A 5,021-nucleotide genomic window follows, 5' to 3' on the forward strand; every position below is an offset into this window, starting at 1 on the left:
TCAATATGGCACTGATACTTGTTAGCATATGACATCATAAATTGCTGAGATTCCAGCAGGATACTCTTGAGTTGCTTCCCTAGCCACCAATAATTCTTGCAAAGATTGGTCATCAATAGAAGAAAGTTCATATCGCACTAAAGAGGGAGAGTCAAGACCATACAAGGCTTTATAAGGGGACATTTTTATACTCTTATGGACAGAAGAATTGTACCAAAATTGGGCCTACGGAAGCATCTCCAACCATTTCTTCGGATTTTCAATGCAAAAGCATCGAAGGTACATCTCTAAGGTTTTATTTAGTAATTTGTTCTGACCGTCGGTTTGGGAATGGTATGCAGAACTCGTCGCTAGCTTAATTCTTAAGCATTGAACAGCTGCTGCCAGAAATGACTGATAAAAACACAATTCCAGTCTGATACAATGGATTTGGAAAATCTATGAAGTATAACAATGTTTTTAATGAAGGCATCGGCCACAGACTTGCTATCAAAATCATGTCTCAGTGCTATGAAGTGAGCAAATTTTGTGAGCAGATCAACAACAACTATAATCACTGAATAGCCATGAGATGATGGTAAGGACGTTATAAAATCCATACATATATCCTCCCATACTCGATGAGGGATCGGTAGCAGTTGCAACAAGCCTGTAGGCTTCAGCGTATCGGCCTTTGCTTACTGACAAATGGTGCAACTCAAGACATAATCCTGAATCTCCTAGTGCATGTTCTACCAATAAAAGTTAGAACATATTCTCTCAACGGTTTTTGCTATGCTTGAGTGGCCACCACTTGGGTTATCATGGTACTCCTTGTGAATGAGTTGAATAAAATGACTATTGGAGGGAATAACTACCTTATTTTTCCACAACAAAATTCTATTTCTCACGGAGTAGTGCCCATCACCTTGAACTTGATTAGTGTTGTGCTACCAGAGTTCCTTGAGGCAGTTATCAGCATCTATCTCAACCTTTAAAGATTGCAACCACTCCAATTTGAGACTGGACCATGTCACGAAAAAATAACAAGAAAGAGCATCAGCTGTTGCGTTCTCATGGCCAGGCTTATATTGGAGTTTGAAGTCATACCCAAGGAGCTTATGCAACATTTTCTGCTGCTCAGGTGTATGCTAAGTCTGATCTACTAGGGATTTCAGGCTTTCTTGATCAGTACGGATGACAAACTTCTTTTCCAATAAGTAATAATAGAATTTTTCTACGACTTTAGTAGTGGCATAGAACTCCCGGGTGTAAGCGGACTGTTTCTGCATAGAGGGGGATAATTTCTTCAAAAAAATAAGCTATTGGATGCTTTCCTTGCATCATAACTGCACCAATGCCAATTCCTGACATATCGATCTCAACTTCGAATGGCAATTCGAATTTAGAGAGAGCAAGAATCGGTTTAGAAGTAATGAAAGCCTTAAGATGTTGGAATGCCTGAGTGGCTTTCTCATCCCGATTGAATGCATCTTTCTTAAGTAAATTGGTGAGGGGTGCCGCTATGGAAGCATAATGACTGATAAACCGGCAATAGTACCCCATGCCCTAAAAATCCCCTGAGCTATTTCACATTCATGGGTTGTGGCCAATCTAAAATTGCCTGCACTTTAGCTTTTTCCATGTGAACTCCACTTCTTGAGACTGTGTGGCCCAGATAATCAATGTCAGCAAACACAAATGAGCACTTGGAGAGCTTGGCATACAAAGTCTCTTGTTTCAACAATTTCAACACTATCTCTAAATGGTGCAAGTGCATACTCCACGAAGAGCTATAAACCAAAATGTCATCCAAAAAACAAGAATAAATTTACTTGAATGTGGCCGAAAAACATCATTCATCAAAGTTTAGAATGTTGCTGGTGCATTGGGGTACCCAAATGGCATGACAAGCCATTCATAACGGCCCTGAAGAGTTTGAAAAGCTGTCTTGTATCTATCCTTAGGCCTGACCAAGATTTGGTGATAGCCGGAGCGTAAATCCAGCTTAAAGAAGACACAAGCTCTGAATAATATGTCTAACAATTCATCACAAATGGCTATTAAAAAACTATATTTGACAGTAATGTTGTTTAATGCTCGATAATCAGTTCAAAACTGCCACGTAACATCTTTCTTTTTGACAAGTAAAACTAGAGAGAAAAAAAGGGCTCTTGCTCAGGTAAATTATTACCTCATCCAACATTTGTTGCACCATCAACTTTATTTGAGCCTTTTGACTGTGTGGATACCGATAAGGTTGCACTTTGACAGGTGCTGCATCCTTGACTAGAGGAATGTGATGGTCATCTAATCACTACGGCGGAAGGCCAATAAAGTGTGCAAAGACACTTGCATAAGTATGAAGCAATAAAACCAGATCAGGTTGCATATTGTCAAGGAGTTACAAGGTTAGGGTAGCTTCCTCCTCTGGCTGCTGAAGTTGTAATGCAAAAGCCTCGGCGATTGAATCAGTGTTAACTAGCTGCCAAATGTAAGACGTAGGCATCTAGAATTTGAACCTTGTACCCTTGCAAGGTGACCTCAAGCGATGGAACTCTGTCCTCTACTTGCATGACATCAAAATTTCCCTCAATTACAAGAAAACCCGGTGCTGCCTCAATCGGAAGTTTCAAAAACTTATCAATTTGGGGTTGGATAAAACAGTCCGAGCTTCCCCCATCTATCAAAACTTGCACCTCCAATTTTCCAAGATATGCCTTGATGAGAATGGTGGTCGGTCCCGACGTGTAATGCATGGCATTGTAGGAGAGGTGATGTTCAATTACCTCTTGATTTAGCTACTGTAGAAGACCGTCCTCTGTTGAGACCATTACATTATTCTCATCTAGGTCTTGCTCATCATTCCCCGCCAATCGGAGAAGTATGAAATGCTTGTTCGGACATTTATGGCAGCAGAAAACTTCTCATCACACCAATAGCACAAACCTTTTTCCCTCCGGTTCTCAATTTCAGCAGGGGAGAGTTTTCGGACCTGGTTTGGGGAAGAAGGAAAGGTCAATTTTTGGTTGGGAGTAGGTAAAAGTGGCGGCAAGGTATTTCGTGGAGGTGTTCTGATTTGTGATTGTGGAGCTGGAGTCTGAAACTGAGATCGATAAGATGTAGGACCAGAAGTATGGCGAAGAGTGGAAGAAAACTTATCTTCATATAATCTAGCCAAACTCACCACCCTCATTAGCAAAGGGGGGCATTGTGCCTTGACCTCGCACTTAATATCAGGTCGGAGGCCACTAATGAAACAATCTCTCAAAGCATTGAGTGGATCAATGTGAGTGCGGTTAGCAAGAGTGACAAATTCAACATAATAATTACTCACTGAGCCTTGCTGTTGCAGCTTGAAGATCAATTCCCGTGGAGATTTGAAAAGTGAAGGTCCGAACTCAATCCCACTGGCATGTTTAAGTTGATTCCATAAGCGAAACGGTGCTGAACACTGAGACATTTGGAACCAAGGTATGGCCATGCCCATCATATGTATTGCAACAAGACTGATTTGGTCTTCTTTCAGAACACTAAAGAAATCAAAGTATTGGTCTGCAGAGAAGATCCAACCCACCCCATCGGAGCCATCAAATTTAGGTAAATCGAAACTCACCTTTTATTGCTGCCACAGACGAGAGAAGTTGTCGGCTCCTGAGTGCGATCCTGTCGATGACTCATGCATGAAAGAATGGTCGCGTTTATGATCGGAGATGAGCTGTGTGATGGAGGTCTGGATCGCTTCTAGCTTCAAATCAGTCGCCTCCATGACGCGTTCACGCTCAGCGTTGTTGTCCTCCGATACCGATTGAACCATCTGGAATAAATGATTGATATTCTCCTCCATGGTCTTTATGCGAGTGTTATCTACCACAACCATGGTCAATGAAAGCACCAAATAGAAGGGTGTTGTGTTCAAGTAACACAGAGAAGGAAAATAATGGTAATATCTCAATGGGAATGGATTTTATTACAACTTTGAGATGAGCAATGGAATAGTAAAAAGGAAAATAGAGAGATACAAGTCAAATAGAACTATGAAGGAAATAATAGCAAAAATTAACAAAGCATTTGAGGAGTGAATCAGCCAAGCTCCACTTTCATGATAACCTGACAAAGAAGAAGAATAAAGGCATTATAAGATGAATAGAATAATCAGCAAAAGAGAGCAAAGGAATGAATCAGAGAAGGTATAGAAAGGGGTCAGATAAGAAGGAGAGAGAGGGGAAAAAGAGGCAATACCACCACATAACTAACTGACACGGTCCTGCAACCTTCTACTAGTAGTACGTTCCTTCACGCTCTTTCTCGGCCTTTAAATTCTTGGATTGGTTGCCACGTGTCCCAACTTTTCAACTAGTTCTTCTTCATTAGGCATTAGCTCTTCCATTTGGTCATTCAGCTCAGCATCATTTTTTTCCATATTACTAACTCTATTTATATTCCTTACAATTAGATATGACAAATGTCTAATATCCTATTATGTTCATGCTAAATCATTGCAGGGTACAATAAATTAGTATTTTTGCAGTCACAAAAAAAATTAGTATTTTTGCTACTTTCACCCTATCAAAACATGATAGAGTGTAAAAAATTAACTTATTCAAATCTTACATCATACTAAATTGTTATAGAATATAAAGATTTAATGCTTTGTTGTATTCATTCTACTAAATTATAGTAGAGTAATACGATTTATGTGTAAATGATAAATTTTTTACCATGATTTACATAAAAGAAAAGAGAAAAGATATGTAACAAAATAATGTAGAACAATCACATAAGATTGGTGGGCATTAATTTTATTTATGTGATTTACTCAACGAGTACTATATTTGTTCGAAATTAAAAAATATGACATTATTTTTTAATTAAAATTTTACTTTAACAGAAGAGTGACGAAAAAACATATTCATGAATAATATCGTCAAATAAATAATAGCGTATACATAAACCATTTGTATACACAAAGTTTAATAATATTATGTACGAATGAAAATTATTATAGAAATAATTATCAATATTTAATGTGTAAAAACTCA

At 38.7% G+C, this 5,021-nt stretch overlaps 1 long non-coding RNA gene across 1 annotated transcript; it reads right to left on the reverse strand.

Annotated features, from left to right (window-relative positions):
- Nucleotides 1-2,009: 2,009 nt before the first annotated feature.
- On the reverse strand, nucleotides 2,010-4,340 carry LOC140177803 (uncharacterized). Its single transcript, XR_011869275.1, has 2 exons — nucleotides 4,222-4,340; nucleotides 2,010-4,089 (listed from the first exon to the last, which is right to left on the reverse strand). It is a non-coding gene; the product is annotated as an uncharacterized lncRNA (long non-coding RNA).
- Nucleotides 4,341-5,021: the final 681 nt, after the last annotated feature.

Source organism: Arachis hypogaea, chromosome 2 (genome assembly GCF_003086295.3).
Source record: "Arachis hypogaea cultivar Tifrunner chromosome 2, arahy.Tifrunner.gnm2.J5K5, whole genome shotgun sequence".
In the NCBI taxonomy this organism is placed as follows: Eukaryota; Viridiplantae; Streptophyta; class Magnoliopsida; order Fabales; family Fabaceae; genus Arachis; species Arachis hypogaea.